Here is a 21,607-nt window from a genome sequence, read left to right as displayed (position 1 = left end):
ATTGAATCAAAAAGACGGCTAATAATAATTTACCACTATAAAATGAATTTTAACATATTGGATAGTTGAAGGAATAGCAAAAATTGCCTAGTAAAACTCAAGTTAATTAACAAAAATGGGGAGAATAAGATAACAGAAAAGGGAAACAGAAAAATGTAAATTGAAGAGTTCTTTCTCGTGGGCACCAAACCTAAAATTTATTACTCGCATTTTATATTAACCAGAGGCTCAATTTGAAAAGAGTTAATAATATACTAAATCCCAGAGGAACGGTAGTATTGGCTGAAAAGGGGTAAAATTTTGGGTAAAAATTAAAGGGTTATGGGAAAAGAGAAGAAACCCTTGGTTGAGTTGGGCTGATTTTGTATGCTGGGTTTTTAGAAAGTGTTTCCGGGGCAAAAAAGGGACAATAGTACCCAATTGAGAACAGACGATTGAGACCAAATTGGTCTAGAGTCTATACATTGAAATTGAGGGAAGGTCAACTTAATTTTACTGTTGGCCTAAGTAGACAAAGTATACGCAGCAAAAGAAAATTATGTTCAATGTTTTACTTGGTTATGCTTTAGGGTGTTGACTTAAGGCCCAAATTCGAGGCTCATAAAATCGTATTGTTTTTTTGCAAATCACAACAATTAAATGATGTTTTGCTAAAAATAGCGTAAGCTCAGAATACAACAAAAAATCCAAGAAATGCAATCATATGCGCTGATTAACACAAAATTTAAAATTGGAAGATAAAGATTATGAACTGAAGAATGGAGAAAACAGAAAATGTCCTCTTGAAAAATCTTTGAACTCAGAAGGAACCTTGTTCTTATTTTTTCTTAGCATTTTATTGCATATTGTCTTGCATTTAAGACGTAATGAATATTTCTAGGCTTTGTGAAAACTGAGGCAATTTTTTTGTTATCTATGTTATAGTTGATTTTCAGAAGAGTCTTTTTTAACTGTCAAGCCGACAAGACGAAATGTAAATACTGGTTATTGTGGTTATTACTGGATGTAACTTTATTTAACCAGTTGTAACTGGTTATAATTTTTTAAATCATTCTTCATTAAGAAAACTGAATTTAAGTATTAAAAAAGAATCAGAAAAATTTACTTGTAGGGAAAGAGGTAGATCAAATATTTAAGTCTAATTAGGATGTCGGCTTAAAGTAGCACGAAGTTGCGCAAGCACAAATCTGGTGCGTGTTCAAGTCAGCTACAAACATACAGAGAAGGGGAGGTTAAAAACAGGGAAGCAAGGTGGGGCCAAATTGCAGCAGCAGAAGCCAAAGAACCCAAGGAACGAGCGGACAGGAGGGATGCTAATCCCTAGAAAAACCCGAGAAAGGGCTGAAAACTGGGGGATAAAAAGCAAGGAAACAACTCTACTATAGTGCTCTATTCATTTATGCAATTTTAACCCTCAAATAAGTTTGCACACTATTATTACATATGGGGTGGTTGTGGGGGTATTTTTGGAAGAAAAATAAAACTTTACCTCTGTGCTAATTTTAAAATGCTGAATGGTTGAAACTGGACCTATAGTGGGAGGGAATGGATATATATTATAAGAAAATAATTGAATTCTAAAAATTGATTTGATTTGAAGCCAAAATTCTGGTGTGTTTTTAATACGAATAGATAACAAGCTACTTGAGTTATAACCAAAGTACTATAAGTGAAAAGCCAAGTGTGCGAAGCCGCGTAACGCTTGAAAAAGAAAGGAATGCGTCTTGTAAAACACAAATGGTTTTAATAAATAGTTTCCTTTCATTTAACGGATAAAAACACAGTTTTTTTTTCACTTTTGTTCACAACTTGAAACACTCTTTGTGAGAGCAGGATTACTTGAGCTTCAAACTGAATTCTTTTTAATTCTTGCAAGTGGGGAACTGCACAGATTTACAATGTCAATAAATTATGTTTGGAGGAAAACTTCAATTTAATGGCTGGCAGTTTGTAAGTGCCTCGGGACAACACTGCTAAATCAGCTATTAAAATATAAATGTGGCGGTAAGACCTTCCGGCACCACTTAATAAAGAAGCAACTCGAAATGGACCAACCTCCTAATAACCCATTAAAACTCTTATACTCCCCGCCCTCACTCTTAATTCCTCTAGTTATAACCACCATTGACCACCCTCTTTTAAGTTAAAATTTTTTGTCTTCATGTTATTTATGCCTCCATTTAGATGTGAACAAAAACTGAAGAACAGGAAATTCATTTCTGCTGTATATCAGAGCTTTAGTAATTTATACAAAGCATTCGCTGATTCCGACGTCAACATTAAATGATGATTTTTTCATGATATCCAAGCTACAGTAAAGCGAGCTGTTGGGTTGTGGACTTTCATGTACTTGGGATGAGAGCAAAATAAAATGATTTTTAAGGTAGAATTGAGAGATTTAGATGATAGATCGGAAAAGCAAATCATGATTGTGAATTGGATTTGAAAAAGGGATCCTAAATTTCCCGTTTATACATAGCCAATTCAAAAAATAAAATCAGGACACGAATCTAATCATAGCACCATGATAAATGTTGAGGTCCCGAAATTGAACATATATGAAATTGTTTTATGATTTTCTTGGAATTAATTCTTTTACCGGTGGCAACGTAACCACCATAAAAATAAGGGTTCTGATAGCAATAATCTATATTCGGTAATTTACTAATTTGCAGCTATTAATGATCCGGGTCCAGTTGGAATGGTTAATTTGTAAGAACTTGCAAGTTTCTTGCAATTTCTTACAAGGCGATGCGTTCCTCCAAAAACTTGCAAGTTCTTACAAGTTAACCATTCTACTTACAAGTTCTTACAAGTTAACTATTCTACTTACAGGTTCTTACAAGTTAACCATTCGACTTGCAAGTTCTTACAAAATAACCATTCGACCAACAAGACTCTCGAACGTTCGACTCACAGGGTGCTATAAACTAAAATTATACGTTCATACGTAATTTCTTGGAAAACAATTTGTAACCAGATAACAATTCTGGCTATGTTTGTCAACAAATGTTTGAAAAATATAGTATCTGAAAAACATTAAGAACTTACAAAACAGAAAAAAAGGAATAAAATTGAAGGGTGACTAAATTCTTTCGAAAGAATGGTGACATATGAGTTTGAAAATTCAATCAAAGTCAAAAGAGGTACAAAATTTTGCAAACATTAAAAAAAAGCAATCGTGGAGAAGCTAATTGGTGTCTCCTATTTATTAATTGAATTGCAAAAGGACAACTTGAGTTGGTAAAATTGAAAAGTAACCATTTTGTCAACTAAGGTCGCATTGTATTATGTTATCCAAACTGAGCAACTAACTCCCACGCGTTTTTATAAGACAAATGAATGAGTGTAAATTGAATCAACCATTAAGATTTGAGCTCAATCGGAATGAACTTTCAAAGAAACTTCAAAATTAGCGTTTCAACTTGCAAGTTCATACAAGTTAACCATCAGACTTGCAAATTCTTAGAGTTAACCTCTTTTGCAAAATCATGCAAATTTTTACAAGTTAACCATCTTTTGTAAGTTCTTACAAGTTAATTGTTCGGTCTGGACCCGGGAATAATCTAGCATGAATCAGAGGTTGTTAACAAACTATTGATTTTCTGAGCTAAACCTATTTTGCTCCACTTGAACAATTTACAATAATTTGGTTCATAAAGTTTGAAATTAAACTCTACATAAAACTTTAACCAAAAAGGTCAGTTTTTGTTCCAATCAGAACTTCTAACAAAAGCAAACGAACTTAGCTCAAAATTAGAAAAATTAGTTTCATATCTGTCTCCGCAAGTTGTTATCAATTTGCTCTACGAATCTTTCTAGAGGCTCTTTTTATCTTTTCTGCTTCAACACACACGCATTTTGACACTTCCCCCTTTATATGTGATTAAGCATACTGATATATAGCATACTTTGCATGTAAAAATAAAAAAAATACGAGCAATGTTCAACCACTAAATCCTGCCACAGCGAAGGTTTCATTTAGTTATATAACGTTGTGCATATAATGTAATGAAAGCATGGATCAAAAATTTACTCGTTTAAACAAATTTTGAAGTTCATAACTACAAGAAATGGGCTAATCAATTTTAGTTTCTGGAAAACTATTGCAAATATGGTTTCATTCTATTTAATTACTCAGGTATTGATGAAGCTAAAGCAGGGCGTTGTAATTGAGTAAAAATTTTGGTAGGGCTCAAAAATCAGCTATATGGGGCTGGGTGAGAGGTAAGAGAAAAAAATTCAGCTAGTTAAGCTGTACATACTATTTTTATGCATAAGGCCAGTGTAAATTGGGACATGAACAGAGCACTGGTCATTCACAGAAAACAGAATCTCCATACACTGACTCAGCCCTGATTTGCTCTGTCACCAACCTCCGGGGGTGTTCAAATATTAAGTTTTTAGATATTGCGGTTTCAAGGTTTCAGTACAAAATGAACAATGTTTAAATTGAAAATGTCCTGTTCTCGATTATTGAAAGAACATCACTGAAGCCAGACTGAGGATTCACAACAACGGAATAAAACTTCAGGCGATATTCTGACTAATCATGTTTCTACCACCCCATATATACACCCACACACATACGAAATCGCACCCAATCTGGACCATTTTGTACGAGATTTTTGAGTCCATTAAATGGTTATTCACTGCTAGTTTTGTGCGTCACCCCAAGGGGCTCAAAAAGTAGGCTTCGCCTTTCAAAAGCCCTCTCTTTCGGTCTCAACTAAGTAGCAAGTTGAGCTGCATTAGTTGATAATTGTTTTATCTCCCTCCCAGATTGTCCCTTAATCAAACTTGAAGTCCCAAAATGGGACCAGGCTAAAAATCTGATCAGAACAACCCTCGCAACCTCTTATCAACTTATTTAAAAACTACAACAATCCTTCTTTCAATTTTCAAAAGCCGGAAAAGGGGCCTGGCTTATCTCAACAATCAAAGGTAAAAGCCGGCTTTTTAGTGCAATAAATGTGATTAATTTTTGGCTTATTAAAGACCATTTTGTTTTCAAATACCGCGAGTAAGGCTAATTTATCGAAAGGACTACTGCTTGAGAGCACTTCAAAGTTTTAACGTCAATTGCGACGATAATTACTTTTAATATGTTTTCATTTCCAAATTACCGTGAATTAATTGGTCTACGCTTTCTTTAAATATGATTACCAAAATCAAGAATAGAAAGTTAATGAAAACCAACAAACATAACTGAAACAACACTGTAATGATTATTGTCATATTGATTGCGTTGCATATAAATTGGTAGAAGTTTAGTACGGAACGCCGGCATCCAATCAAGATTAAAAAGCAGAAAAAGGTTTTTTTTAATTATTTCAAAATCCTGTAACTGATGTTTTGCATTAAAATTTGATCAGACGAAACTTGTTAAATTGCACGGTTGTATCCTATGTTCTAAATTATAGACTTCAATTTGCCGCAATCTGCACTTTTTTTCAATATAACTGCTGCACTGTGTTTAAGATCATTTCAAAATTCCTGACTTTCTTAATCTGAAAGTTTCAAAGAGAGCATTCTAGTTTGAAGATAGTATTATAGATCGTTAAATTAAAGAACTGCATTTTTAATCGTTAGGCATTCGTTTAGCAGCAAACCCAACTGAATGTCCGTGTTTTTAAATTAAAATGAGCACGATGCAGCTAGAACTATGCCATCTCATTGACATGAACAGAAAAATTTACTAATTTCAGTCTTTTGAATTATGTCGATTTAAAAATCCAAAGAGTGCTTATAATCAATGCAGCGTAAGAAAGGACTCGAATTATTGTGACCCATAAAAAAGAATTGTTCATTCTTTTATCTCAACCACGTCAACTGACGCAAAAATGTTAGACAATATTTGGCTTCGTTTGGCACATTCGTCGACTTCTTCCAATTCAATTTGTATTTACTTCAACACTTTGCAATGTCTAACAGTATATAGTTTTGAGTAGAGTGATTTGGTTAGACACCCAAGAAACAGTGAAGAGGAGATGGGAAAAATCACTAAATTAACTGGCAGAGAAGGTATTCTTAGAATTTTTTGATTCCTCATGGAGTTAAATTTTAATTCGGTATATTTCAGAAATATCCCGAATTAAAATTTAACTCCGTGAGGAATGAAAAAACTTTAAGAATACTTTTTCCTCAAAAATGAAAATTTTTCTCAAACTTCAAAAAAGTTTCCAATGGAAATTGAAATTTATCTAGTTACGCATTGAAAATCAAAAGGTTTAATTTTAATAGGATATGTACTACATTGACTTGTGACGAAAAGCTTTTCCATGCGAAATCCAAATTAAATCCGTTTTAAATGTTTTACATGAAGCTCAATTCAAGTGACAAAATTTTGCTAAAAATAAAAATTACAGAAAAAGTTGAGGAAAATTGAATGTGCGTTTGTGACTGTGTAGATAACGACTCGCTTTTTGCTACTAAGCACTGTGCAATTTTGTTGTTGTTGTTGTTGTTGTTGGGGATTCGCAGTGGGTTTGCTGCAAGGCTGATTTATGCCCAGTAGTCAGTTGTTAAAATAGAGTCCATCTTTTTCTGCATACATGGCAGTCGCAAAAGATTTGCCAAGTGCAAACGTTCTTATCGCAAAATCGTTTATTGACAAACTCCCACATTAGGTTTATCAGTCTCTTCTTGAGTCCATAAGGTCTCCTGAATTCAACATATTTCTTTAAACATATTTCTTTAAACGGTTTGCGATTTTGCTGTTTTGGAAGTTGAAATCGCTTCTAGCTTTTTCCGTTCTTGTTTTTTGTAGCCGAAAGACTTCCTTTGTGCGTCCACTGGCGCTGGTGAGGTCAGGTAGTTCGATGTAGTGCGAGCTTTCATGCATGACTTTCGCAAGTAGAAGTAAGTCGTTCACTTGGAGAAACATAGGCAAGGGGAGAATAATGAGCAGCAGAAGTTGACTGATGTAATTCACTCCTTTGTTTCCCGTGATCCATTTCACCGCTTTCTTTTGAGATTCGAAATTTTGTGGCTCGCTTCCTGATGGGTTTATGCAGGTGAAGCCGTACAGCAAAACGGGTAGGATTAGTGATTTGTAAAGCCCAAGTTTGATGATTGGTTTAACTTGTACTGCGACGTTTCGTCTGAGGAAGTACAGTATTTTGTTAGCTTTCCTGAGTCGCTCTTCTATGTGTTTACTCCAGCTTAGGTCATCTTTGATGTGAATTCCCAAGTCTTTTATTGTATCTGCATTTGCCAAATCTTCACCCACAATATCGAAATTTCGCTTTCTCCCTCGAAATGTTATTTGAGCACATTTGACCAGTGCCAGCTCCATCCTGTTTGGTCTGACTCACCTTGCAATGCTGTCTAGGTCTTCCTGGATGGTCCAATGATCTTTTCCAATCGCGAAGATTTTTAGATCTTCTGTGAAGATTAATGTGTCTGAGAACTTCAGCGCGTTGGGTAAGTCGTTGACAAAGATGGAAAACAGGAGCGGGCCTAGTAATGAGCCCTCAGGCACTCCACTATTAACGTCTTGAACACCGGAACATGTGTTATTGATTCTGACGAACTGTTTCCGGTTGCTTAGGTAGTCCATGAGAACTTGTAGGAGACATCCTCCTACCCCAATTTTTGCAATCTTTTTTTAATAGCTCGAAATGCGGTACTTTATCGAAGGCTTTCGAGAAGTCCGTGTAGAACGCAATAATTTCTGAGTTTAGATCGCTATCGAGTGCGTCGTGGATCTTTTCCAGGAAAATAATCATGTTTGTGAAAACAGACCGATTTTAAACAAAACTATGCTGGTGCTTTGTCAAGAAAGTGGCAAAGTGGTCGTAAAGAGCCACGTAGATGCACTTTTCCAGGATTGTACTTTCTATGTCCAGTAGAGACACTTGACGGTAGTTTTGTAGGTAGCGTCTGTCTCCCTTTCTGTGGATTGGCGTCACAATGGCTGTCTTTCATGTGACAGGTATACTTCTTTGCTTCTTTATCACCTTCATTTGGGCCCCTGGATTTAGTAATATTCAATTCGGACACGAAGGAATATATGGTTTCAACCGATATGTTAAAGTTTGTCAATGTAGGATTTTTTGTTTCGATGCTTAATGGTTGTTTTGGAGAGAAAACTTGATGGAAGAAATTGTTCCTAATGTCGACTTGTTCGTGGACAATGGTGCTCACTTTATCACCACTCACGATTTGCTTCGGAAGGCTGGAAGATTTATTGAGACTTTTCAGATGTTTGAATATAACGTCGGTGTTTCTTGTGTTTACATATGTTTCAACCACTTTGTCAACATAATGGTAATATTCTTCACACATTGTGTTGACGTTTGTATGTCAAATAAGTTGGAACGGGCTGTGTTTAAGAAATTTATTCATTCCATCGTAGTCAACGTTTCCAAAACTCCTGAATGATTGGAGTACGGGTTTCGGTTCAGTTACTGGGCATTTGATCGAAAGATCAACCGCATCGTGATCAGTGTAGTCGTATGTCCTGGGGAAGAACTGATCCTTTTTGGCAAAGAGAAAACAGTAGCGATAGAAGGCCACGTCAAGGGTGTTATTTGAACAGGTCGGAAAGTCAATGGTTTGTCTGAACAGAGGTTCGTCAAAGATTTCGATGAAATCTTTTTCTTCTTCGTTAGAGCTGCCTGCTGTTTCCCAGTTTGCGTCCGGGAAGTTCAGGTCGACACAGATTAGGGCCGGTTTTGAATTTGGAATGATTTTCAGGAGTTTTTGGAAATCGTTGATATATCGGTATGCACTGCCTTTTTGTGGGTTGTAGAGCGAACAGATTATCACTTTAGATCTGTCTAGTTGAATTTTGCAGGCTAGGCATGAGTCGGAAAGATCCGCATTGATCTCCTTAGAGTTTAGAGAGTTTTTTACTGCTATGAGGCTACCGCCGTGGGCGTTTTTATCTCTCAAAAGTGTACGGTCACTTCAATATACGTTGTAGTCATTTAAAAGTAGTTCGGAGTCGCTGATCAATTCGTTCAGCCAGGTTTCGCAAAGACATATGACAGTGTAGTCCGCTATTTGGACTGCATTGGCAAGTTTTGCTCTTCGGTCGATCTTTACCAGATTTCGTGTGTTGAGTTGAAGAATGTTGAGGAAACCTAGTCATGAAGACTCGGTTTTCTCAGATTCTAAGTGAACTTTCTTCCCGTCATTGAACAGCTCCAAATTTCGAACTCACAACTTCTCTCGAGGAACGCCTTGGTCGAGCAGTTGACGTCTTAAGTTGTGACAGCAATTGTGACAGCTGAAATTATGATGTTGTCATGTTTGGCGGTGAGACCTGATCCAAAAAGTGTCATTTCTGTTAAAAAATTATGAAATTTAAAATTACGAGAAGATTGATATGGTAACTGAAAAAATTGTAGAGCTTTCCTCGAAGAATACTAATATCTCGAAGGTGTACTTTTGAACCACAATCTCACCAAAGTGGTGTAATTTCATCGCTTCTGACGCAGTTCTGGTTATTGAAACGGCAAGAAACGTCCAAGTGTTTGCTCTTAAGAAATGAATATCCTTTTTATTTCTTGGAATAAATCGAAAAAAACAAAAAAGAGGTTAATAAATTGACTATTATGTTTGAATTGGTGTATGGCGTGTTATTTTAAATCTTGATGTGCAGTTTTAAGTTGTTCTGGTGCTCTTAAGTTTTTTTTAAAGTTCTAACGTTTAACTCGATGCTTGTGGCGGCTCGACAACCACCAATAATTTACAAATATTGCTAAATCAATTTTAAAACAAAACAACAATTGAGTGATGTATATTTGAGGTGTCTTGACGAAATGAGCTAAATGTGCACTAAAATTTCTGAGAAAAATAATGCCATGATGTCTCCAAAAAAATTATAAGACGGAGGTTAATTTTCTTTTATATTTTACATAAAATGTCTGTACCTCGGTGCACCACAAAGGTGACATCAAAGCTGCAAAAAGCACCACAAAGTTAATGTATTTTACCTTTTTGGCTGAAATGAGCGTAATAACGTGAAGTTGTTCAACTGTCAGCCTGTGAACAAATGCGTGAGCTAATTTGCAGGATTTTCAACTGTTTCTAATCTGCACTTTGGTGGTTGTTCAAAACTGCCACTGTCGTCTCTTAATCCGGTCAAGTATGCGGCACTATCAAATAAACCTGCTACAACTCAAGATTAATCGGTTTTCTCTCCCACTGTTTATTTCGAATGGATTTAGGTTGATCGTGATAACTGGCGCGAGAGTGTTAAGCCATTGAGATCACGTGGAAAATCAGCGCAGAAGTTCTGGTATACATAAACTTATTTGTATATAAAATGATAAAAATGTTCGTTTAAATATTTACCACACACCAGACGTTTCATGTTGAACCGCGGTAAAAAACAATTCAGACAAACTTTGAAGACATGTGAGGGCTGATCAGCTACTATTAATTGTTGAACTTGTAACGGTACCTTGTAGTTGTTTGTAGTCCACTAAATTTTTCTTTTTTAAACTTAAATGATTTGACCTAGCTCGCAATTGAAATTCAAAACTCCCCTCAGTAGATCTTCAAGTACGTGAATTTAGATCACTGCAAAACAATCCATAATCTTAAGGCTCTCAATTATTTCAAAGACTTTCTACGGCAAAAAGCTTGTTTTGCAAATTAATTTATGAAATTCCCACTTCGCTGTTTTAAGACTAGAGTCTCGGAGCTTACTAATGAAACAATGAAACTTGAGTAGAGTCAAATTGGTTGAACGGTTCGAGCAACCACATTGCACCGCATTTGAGAGAGCTCTCACAAAAAATAACAACGTAAGGCAACAATGACGTTCCTGTGAATGTTAACCAAAACATTTGCTATTGTTAAGCGATAGAGCTACCATAAAAGTATAGGCTAACTTTACGAAGAAATATTGCTCCAAATAAGTTTTTGTTCAGAGCAAACAAACATTTTGCTGAATGATAGTCATATTATCAACATATATGACTTATAAATTTGAGTGACCTAAAAATTAAATCCAAAACAATTTTTTTAAAGAAAATGTGCTTCACAGAGGAGAAAGCGAATTTTGAAATAACTAACAAATAAAAAGGAGAAAAAAATCAATTGCCCTCAACGGAATGCAAAAAATATCATACGATTAAAGTTTTTAGAGGTGAAAAAGCACTCAAGGTAACTCTTCGGGAAAACTAGTTCTTTTCCACAACACAATATTATTGAAAACTAATCGCACAAACTTTTTTCTTTTAAATTCTCCCAAGAAGCATTTAATAGGCAAGATAAATCATCGACACCAATTTGCAAAAAAACTAGAGTTAGCTATTTTCTGCAGATTTCCGATACACCAAGTTCTACAAATATTTCATCAATTTAACCATTTTTCACATCAAATTTCTTCTATAATTTACTTCAGCGCTCCCGCTCCTGTTCTCTCACCTGAAGAATATCATTTAATCAGTTTGCATAAGGGCTATGAATATTCCAAAAACTGCATTTCAAGCAATTTCTGTCCTAACATAGCTTTTTTTAAATTTTAAAATAGGCTTAAATTATGTTCTAGAAGAACAGTACTTTTCAAAAGAGAAGCATTTTATAATTGTTTGAGCTTGGGCTAGTCAATGAACACACCTTAAGCCAGAATTTCAACTTATAATATTCACATTTATTTTAGCTGTGTATTGGTGGTGTCTAGAAAATGAGCCTCCACAAAAATTATGAGATTCAAACGCAGACAAAAAAGAGAAAAAATGGTGGGCCCCTAGAAACCTACCCCAGACTAATAAATCAATCAGAATGATACCGCCTAAAAAACATTTTTAATCATTCATATTTGTGCTTCATATGGGCAGTCAATAAGGGACCGCGCTTAAAGGTTTGACAACCCATCTTAAATGCTATCGTGCCGGTAATAGGAAGAGTTTTTGTGATGGATAAACTGAACCAACCAAACTTTTAAGGCTATTTGGCTGGTTTTCAATCAATTTTTTAGCACGTGCTGTATCAAATGCGTCTACATACAATTCACAGCAATCATTTTGTTATCTTAATCCAATTAGTGTGACACCAAAATTTCAAACGAAGCTCATTCTGTATCTTATTAAACTTGAAATCCACCATCACTACCATTCCACTACAAAACTTTGGTGTATTAGGTCTGTTTGTTTCACTACCAATTGTTTCGGTGAGATTTAATTCAATCCAAAGCGCAATACTTTAATTTGCGAAATCAAAGAGTGTCATGCAAAAGATGGAATCGTCGGAATTAATCCTCGAATTGCAAATCCGCGAATTTCAGCTTTAAATCATTTCAATGAGTTTTTGCTAATCTTTAGACGTGCTATAAATTTGGGACTTACCACTCCTGTGAAGGTTCAAATTGTTGGTGAGAAGGGAGGATTTGAAATGGTAAATGTAGAGATTAAACTTAATTCATGTACGTGGCGGAATTTGAGAGCCTGGAGTTTTCAAAGTGAAGTTAATACATGAATTAAGGCAAAAATGTGTCTGTTTGGGCTTATTCTACACAACACTTTTTATTGCCAGACTGTGTCATTTTAATGCAACAATCCAAAGAATTTGTTTTTATTGAACAATAAAATTTTGCAAGGTCAGCAAAATATAAACAGGGTTAACACGAATAATCAGAAAGTGTTATAATTTAAGCTCTGATTTGGGAATTTAATTCTTCAAAATTGATTTCAGGTTCTTGTTTAGTTTCCCACTGTGTTCATTTGGAAAATCTTTGAAAGCCAGAGGCTTTTGACTGCGATCAAAGCTGGCTTTCCACAAACAAATCTTGAGCTATTCTCTGTGAGTGTTGATTATTTACGCACACAAGTAGCAAATTTAAAGATCGGAATTTCTGCTAATTGATAATAGGAAACCCGCGTTGTATAGGTTAAGGCAATATTTGATTATAATTTGGTTATAAACTGGTTTATATAATCATAATGATTCGGTTAAGGAAGTTCGTTGCGGCCTAAAAAACTGCCGTGATTGTTTTTCAAAAATTTTCCTTTGTATGAAACATTTTTGCGTAGAAATTGGAGCGAATTGTCAAAATCTGCGATGGATATTTAAAAAAAATTAAATGTGTTTATTTTGAAACTCTGCGGTCTCACTACGACTTCCGAGAAATTAGTTCACGAAATCAGCGTGAGATTAAAAGTATCAGTGACTAAAAAATTTAGGTCTATTGTGAAAATATAGAGATATCACGTGGAGATAAAACAATAATAGCTGATTTGCGGCTGCTTTAATGCATGAAAGAAAATTGCATAAAACAATGACCTTTTTGTCAATTTAATGAGAAAATAATTTTGCTGATATCAATTCTTATTGTAAAAACTATAAAAATGAACCTTGTCTCTGGGAGTAGAACAATAGAGTTTCCTTATTGGAAAATAATTGGAGAAACAGCTTTTAACGAGATCATACATGACCAAAAGTTTGATCACCCGACAATAGAACTGTAAAAAGGAAAAAGTGCTTCAATAGAGCTTAAAGTCTCTAAAATGAGTTTGAAAAATATTTTTATTATAAAGACGTCACTGGCGCTTGTGATTCCTGGTGGTCATTCAAATCTAAGGGATGTCTTTGAAGTCATATTTCTTAGATTTCTCATCCATTTTACTTTTATAATTTCTTTTAATTATTTTTCTAAACAAGGATAACACATAAAGTTCCAACCTCGCTCATCCACATTTTTGGCAAAATTTTCTACTAAATGATGTACCAGGAGAGGCACGCTGAAGGCGGAACACCGCACAAATGAGGAACAGATAGAAAAACCCAAAAATTCAAAGCACTGGAGTAAACAATGAGGCAACAGATTGATGAGATATGCCAGCATTAAGAAAGGGAGTTAAGACGTACAGCAAAATCAAACAACAACAACAAACATTAATTACATCCTAAATTCTATGTCCCTTTTAAAAAACAAAACTTAATAACAAAGTCAACATAGAGTCATATAAAACTGAAACTTAACTAAATAACTTTTAATTCACCAGAAAAGACATTGAACTAGACCATAAAAAGGCTTGGTAACAATTAAATAAAAGAACAAAAACAGCAAAGTTAAAAAATTCGCTTTTTTTTAAGAACAATAAACTTCAAAAGAATGAAAACCACTAGAAATCAACTAAAATATCCCATAAGGTTACAATTATCAACGCTTATATAGCAGGCCAATAAGGCCTGTCCTTATTAAGTTTTTTAAGCGGTTGAAAAAGAACATCAAAAGGACAGCAAACAAAAATTCAATTAAAACTCGCCAGAAAACGCTGTGGAAGCCATAAAACCATATTTTGGCCCTCAAAAAATGTTCGATTGCGCCTTCTGCGAACTTAAATAATGTAGTATGAGACAAATGTACAATGATTATTAATGAGACTAAGTAACAAGTAGACAAAAAAGGGCAAATAATTATCCAGAATATGTCTTACGTCTACAAAAAGAACGTCAAATATGACAAAAACAAAAATTAATTTAATTTTTTTTGAAAAACCCGTGTCGAAGCTAGTTAAGTCATATCGAAATCTTTAAAAGCATCAGTTTTTGTAGGATTGCTGCTCCTTCAATCAACAACAACAATATCATAAGTGATTTGTAATAAACGATACTAGGTAACAAATGTACAAAAAAGTACAAAAGTTATGAAGATGGTTTTTTTTATTTTTGAAAACAATTGTTTTCAAAGTCATGAAACCCATTAACTACAAAAAAAGAATAAATGGATTTGTTTATGCGTTAAAATGAAGGGCTTAAAAAGAACTGCAATTATCCAGAATATATCTTACGTCTACAAAAAAACGTCAAATATAACAAAAAAAAACAAAAATTAATTTCCTTTTGCGAAAAACCTTTGTCTGAGCCAGTAAAGTCATAACAACTTTTCTAATACAAAACATTTTGCGATACCAATCTTTTTTGACACCTTCCCTTGACACCAATAATGTCATGTTTGATCTTTAAATAACGAGATTAGGTAACGAATAGATAATAAAAAGAGTAAAATTGTGAATAAATTTTTTTTTTATTTTGGAAAACAATTGTTTTTAAAGTCATGAAGAAAATCAGAACTCTACTAATATCAGAAAATCGGCAAGTCTTATTTCCTATTGAAAGCCAATAAAAACAAAATCTGTCATTTTACGGGAAATTTCATACGACTAACACGACAAGGTAAAAACGACAGTAAAAAAGACAAAACTAAAAAAATTCAATTGAATTCTTAAAGAAAGTAATATCGAAGCCGTTACAACCATAATCTATGTCTTTCAGGATTTTATTATGTTCAAACAATTGTGCTTTATCTTATAAACAATTATTTACAAACTATATATATATATATATATATATATAATTTGTTAGTTAAAAAATGAAAAATAAATGCCGCGTTTTTGATAATCAATGAGTAAAGTTAGAAAAAAAGGGCAAACTTTCAATTACATAGCACTCTCAACGGACGTTGAAGTAAGAATAGCCCCCTTTTGAGTCTACACAGATTGTTTTAGAGGTCTATGGAGGTGTACTTCGGTAAATTTAATCAAAGTGGACTAAAGAAGCTTATTTCGCGCTGTTTTCGATGAGAAAGTCCTAATTTTGAAATATTTAATCAGAATTTTTGACAAAAAATTAAATAAAATTAGTCAAATATAATTTTTTTGTCTTTAAAAAAATGAACAACACTTTTTAAAAAAATAGGAAATTTTAGCAAAGTTGACGAAATTGTAGTAAAAATTTCCCGAAAAAGTGAATAAAAATAACGGAATTCACTCTACTTTTCTCAGAAGTTTAAACCTCGATAACTCCCTGTAAAAAACGAAAATAAAAAAATCTTTTTAATTCTATATTCTACGCAAAACGAGCTTTCTAATGATACCCGGCTCAACTATCTACGGTGAATATATCGATCGGCGAAAATTGTCTGAACAAAAAAAAACCCATTTCAGTATATAGTTCCTCCCCCCTCAAGAGGGTTCGGAACAATAAAATTCTGCGAGCATCCTACTAGACTAATGGTTCTGAGATTTTATGCTTGCATAATCATCAGAGAAAGAAGCAAACTGAATCAAACAATAATCGCAGCTGTCAATCAAACAGAAATCGTTGCATCGCCCCCTGTTCAATATTAGTGGAGCCGTTTTATAGATTTGGTCTAGTTCAAATCCTGTTCTAAAGTCCATTGGCTTAAAATGCCGATGAAACAGTCGGCAACTTACAAGAACACTTGATCAAGTGTGATTTAATTAGCCAGTAAAAACAGCTTATTTCAGCGTAAAGTATCATCAACAGAGAATAGCTATTTTTCAAGAAATGTTACCGAGATGTGATTGTTACACAAGCGCAACAACTGTGGAAATGAACAGTAATAGATTCGATCGAGCACATCTTACTTGAAGCTTACCCTAGTCAAGAGCAAAGATCTTACAGGAGAGAGGTAGTCTCGCAGGAATCTTACAAGAATCTTTAGTCAAACTTTTTTTGAGAAACAAATAATAAGATCCAAGTTTGAGATTCCATCTGAGAAAAGAACATCAATTGCTCACCGAATTATAATAAATATGCTTCAAGTAAGTTCCATCGTTTTCAAGCAAGATCTAGATGCTAATTACGACATCTCCCATCCACATTTGGTTGAGCAAACAATGTTTCTTTTGTTTATATGCGGCAGCTGATGGTTTTATGGCTATGACGCTGTGGTTTCTGGCTTTTGACACTGGTCATTGCTTGTGGTAGTTTTTGATATCTTATTTGCAGGGTCCCTTTGAAACCAGGGCTTGTTGATATTCAAAAAAACTTCATTTATACAGTCGTAATCTGCTCAATTGACAGCTTATGCTTTTAACGGCTTCAAAAATGTGTTTTTGTAACATTGTTCGCAAAAGTTAAAGATATGTCAATACAAGTTAATAACTTGTTGTCTTAAAACTTAGTATCCAATAATTTGAGGTATAATTGGCCTAATCATAACGTTTTCGAATGTCGGCAATTTGTAAATCTCATTTCTGACAATTTTTTACATAGTCTATAAAGTTAAACACAGCTTACATCTTTTTTCTAGAGAGAAATACTTTATCTTTTTTAGTGATGTTATGCTCGGTTATTTTGAGTTTTCATAAATCTTTCGTGATTTGATTAATTTGTAATATTTTCTTTAAAAGTATTTGACAATTTTTATGTTTCTTAATTTTTGTTTTTGCCTCATACTACATAATTAATCAGAGTTTGTTTTAGTTTTGATGACAGAGAAGTTAATCGTATATAATGGTCTTATTGAATAGCTCATGGTTTTAACAACGTCGACATTGTTTTTTTTCCCAAATTTTAACTGAGTAATTGATTATTAGATATTGTGTTATTAAACTATTCGGGCAATTTTTTATGTAGAGCGATATAAATCACTCTTTCGTTTATATCTTTTTTGTATATATATTTGCGCATCAGTTGTAGTGGAGTGTACTGAGAAGTTTGATAGTAACTATTGCAGCTGATTAGTGTACAATTAATCAGTTTGTTCCTTTTTGCAGATAATCAAACTTAAACTGCTGTGAATGGCTCGATTTGTAACTTATAAATTAGTACAACAAATTCAGTAAAATAATTTTAGTGAAAAGTTTTGGGTGGATCCGATGTCAGAAAAAAGTGGCACTTCTTTGGCCCACTGGAAAAGTCATGGTTTACTAGAATTTTCTAAAAAAAAGAGTCCGGAGTCTAGATTAATAGCAACACATGCTTTTATGTCGCAATTGAATTCTTCATTCAACTATTGAGTGTCTAGAGGAGCTGATACCGACTGGATATTCTGCTTTTTTTTACTTTTGCTCAATATAACTCGGCACTCTCACAAATTCTACTGCTTAGCGCAAAATAAAATTCTCAAAAGTTTTACAAAATGTGCACTTGCTACCTAAGCCATTATTCAATGTTTTATTGTGAGATGGCGAGAAATTCAAACTGCAATAGCAAAAAAGTTCCCCACCAATGAAATCAGGGTCGTTCCGGTCAAGTTGTTGGCTGGTGATCTAGTTTAAGTGTGTAAAATTGTAAAAAAAAAATTGATCCTGACGCGTTCTGTATCAAGATATAAAATTGTGCTATATGTAAAAGAATTTGGCAATTATTCGTTGAAATATTAACAAAGGACGGAATTATACATTTCACAGATTGCGGAAAATTTGACATATAATCATATGAGATGACACTTTATATTATTAAATGTCTTTTCTCCTTGTTATAGTTTTGTAAAAATAGTAAAACTTTCCAGAACTTGCCTCTAATAAACAACAATCACAGGCAAAGAGCAAAGCTTTAAATAAGACTTTTTTAAAACAAAAACGACGAATAAATCTTTAGTTCTAAATAAGCATTTACTTGTGTGTGTCAATAAAAGTCTTTTCAATCAAAATCTTTGTCTTAAAATGACATTTATTTCGCATTACTAGACCAGGCGATTTCACATGGGTATCTTGCCGGAAGATACATCATCTTCCGCGATTTTTTCCCAAATATTTCAAAATCTTACAAGATAACCATTCGTCTTGCAGGAATCTTGCTAGATAGTCATCCATTTTACAAATATGCAAAGAATTAATATATGCACGAAATATATTAGCATTAATATATGCATATATCTTGAAACTAGCTCTTTGTCTCAAAATAAATTTTACACTAACATTTTACAACTAAAGCAGAGTCAAATTTGAGTTTTCTGCCCAAAACAAAATAATTCTAAAGAAAAAGCATATAATGTTAGGGAAATCAGAAAAAGTGTAAGCAAATCACCAGAACAATTAATAATGTGAAATAATGAAACTATTTTTGAAATTGTTCCAAAAATTTTGATGAAAAAACTAAACTGTAAATATGGCGATCCCCTAAGACTAAGGGAACAATCAAAAATTTCGAAAATCTTCCTCATTGTTTTTGTAGTACTCAACAGAACAGTAATATTTTCGCTTAAAGAACTGAGTAAAATTTTGGCTTAACTCTTCAGCTGAAATTAAGTTGTTCGTCAAAATCAAACATCTAGCTGCATTCATTTTGTTTCAAATTATCTCTTAAAATACAGAAACTTCGTCTCGGAGAGAAAAGAAATGCGCCTGTAGCCAACAATGAGAGCAGAGCTCGACCGATACGACCTGAATCTTGCAAGATACCCATTCATCTTGCAAGATGTTAAAAGATAGCCTTCGTCTTGCAAGATCTTGCAAGATAACCATTTTTTGCAAGAATCTTGCAAGATCTTGCAAGATGAATATCTGGTCTCAACTAAAGTATTTATATTATTACGAATATTTGTGTATAATTTCTGTAGCAACTAAAAGTCTAGTGAAGAGTAGTTATCACATTTGCCAAACTTTTTGCGAGTAGTTTTTGCGAAACGTTTAATATACTGTTCTTATCTTTCTATGATAAATATGTATGTTGGCTGACTTAACTGTACCGAAAACTGATCAACCCCCCCCCCCCCCGCCCCCAGTTGAGGGAGAGCAGACGTGAATTAGGTACCTACTTGGCTGAAGTCGACCAGGCCAGATCTTTCAGCAATAATCACGAAGTTTAGATAAGTAATAGCGAATGTTTTTTCCCAATATTATTAGTTCAAAAATTTGCTAAACTGGAGTAAATAATTTCAGCCAAAACTACAACAACGCCCTTCACTATGAGTGGACTATGAGAGATAAATTGGAAACAAGAAAGAGGCCCGAAGGTGTGTAATAGTATTGAGGAGCGAATTAGGAGGAAAGTGAATTAAGTGGAAATTTGCAAATTGAAAGGAAGACAAAGGAGGAAATGACTACTAGAGAAGGAGAAAAGAAAGAGAAAGAGTAAAAGGTAAAAGCCAATTTAAACAGTTATAATGCTCAAGTGCTTTAAGTACCTCCAATCTGGTAACATAACCCAACACCCTCTTATTCTTATACACTGTATTCACAACATACCTGCTAACTACCACTACATACCTGTTCTATCCCCATTGATGATTGCTTAAGATTCAACTGGTCGCCTAACATAGCTGCAACTTGGCCGAAAAACATCGTTTCTGCTTTACAAGACAGTCTTGCTCACAGAAGATCTTCTTCAAACAACATGTTGATGTTTGACAGTTAATTTGTTGCAAAAATTGGTACAAATAAAAGCAATTTTGTAACAGACTGAACCTAGAACGTTCATTTGGTGTGGCAAGTTTGTTTAAAAAACTGAAATTACATTTCGGTTTGACCACTTTCGGCTCTCTGAACGAAAATGTATCTTTATGTTGTTTGAGCTGACCCGGGGCGACTGTCTTAAGCAGTCTATAGATTGAAAATGGGCTAAAAAGTATGTGAACTGTTTTTGAAAGGTAGATTCAATTTGATACCGGGCAAAAGTAGGCTTATTAAAATCTAAAGAGAACCCCATACTAGTCAATGCGGGCGTAGAATGTTAGCTTTTTGCTCACGCTTTTTGTAACCCGTATCGTAGATTTGTTCCAACTTCTATTCGGGGAATAATGTCACTATTAGATCGATAAAAGCAAGTGCTTGACAGTGTATGTCTTTTCAACTCGTCGTTAATCGAGACAATTCTTGTCTACAGTGAGAGCAAACCGACCCCCCCCCCCCCCACCCTCACCCCCACCCCCACCCCCTTACCCTCTACACCCCTCTCCTCCGTGTCCCTTCACCACCTACTGCCATCAAAAGCCAAATTAAAAGTTCAATCGAAGGCAAGTTTGATTTTTGTGACGCAGTATAAAAATAGAATTGACTTTGAAACATTTACAGCATAAGTTGAAAGCTCAAATTACACAAAAACAAAGCACAACTTGAACAACTTAACTCCCAAGATCGGACTTTTATGAGGTAATAGAAATATGTTTCACTTTTTTCTTACAATGCACACCCTTAGTCGAGATCTAAATCTATTAAAATATCGTCCTCAACTAAAATTGTCCATGAAAAGACCATGCTCGACCAAAAAGAGCTACAAAATGATTTGGCAATGACTTCAACGAGTACCTCGATTTTGGCTTGACCCAAAAATGCCCAAGCTGGACCGTGTAATGATACCACAAATGCTCTTCCAGACCATCTATTGACGATCTGGGAAAACCTCGACCCGACCAAGTATTGACTTTTAAAGAAAAAACCTATTAGGGTCGTGGTATGTCTAAATATGTTTCAACACACGGTCTCTTCTTGGATTTTTTCAATATGAAAAACGTACGGAGTATATTTTGAATATGACGAATAAATTTTTCATTCAGATAGTTTTTGCTAATTTAACAACTTCTCCAACTTTGTGCATGTTTGGTGTTTCAACTTTTTTAATCAATCCTTGTGTAATCTTCAAACATTCATTTTGTTGTTTTGTCAACTAATAAAAACGAGGGTACATAGTTTCTTTGGCTAGATATGAGAAAGTTTTTCAATAATAACATTTTTTATAAACAAACAAAACCCTCCTAATGGGTCTTAATTACACCCAGAAACAGTTTAGTACAAATATTAAAAGCTTTTGACTTTGAATTCAAATAAATGTTTTGCCTACTAGAAATCAATAAAAAAAAGAGATTCGAATTTTTGTTATCTGTCGTGGTCTCGGGCACGAGTAACAAAAATTTTATTATTTTAATAATTGAATTCAAAATGGCCTAAATGTACAAAAT

At 34.2% G+C, this 21,607-nt stretch overlaps 1 protein-coding gene across 7 annotated transcripts in view; it reads right to left on the bottom strand.

Annotated features, from left to right (window-relative positions):
- LOC142337673 (uncharacterized) overlaps nt 1-21,607 on the bottom strand; it is a 120,492-nt gene that overhangs the window by 49,903 nt on the left and 48,982 nt on the right. Inside the window, exon 1 of one of the 7 annotated variants that reach the window (XM_075387094.1) lies at nt 19,469-19,803. The exons of 3 other annotated variants lie outside the window; for them this stretch is intronic. The gene's annotated coding sequence lies outside the window, so the exon portion shown is untranslated. Of the gene's footprint in view, nt 1-1,489; nt 1,800-9,944; nt 10,168-12,305; nt 12,847-19,468; nt 19,804-21,607 lie in introns of those variants that run through there. 3 more of the 7 variants (XM_075387103.1, XM_075387100.1, XM_075387096.1) reach the window with 3 other exon arrangements.

This window comes from Convolutriloba macropyga, chromosome 4 (genome assembly GCF_964194025.1).
Source record: "Convolutriloba macropyga chromosome 4, txConMacr16.3, whole genome shotgun sequence".
Taxonomy (NCBI): Eukaryota; Metazoa; Xenacoelomorpha; order Acoela; family Convolutidae; genus Convolutriloba; species Convolutriloba macropyga.
The sequence above is the reverse complement of the archived record's forward strand: the minus strand, read 5'-3'. Positions and strand labels throughout refer to the sequence as shown.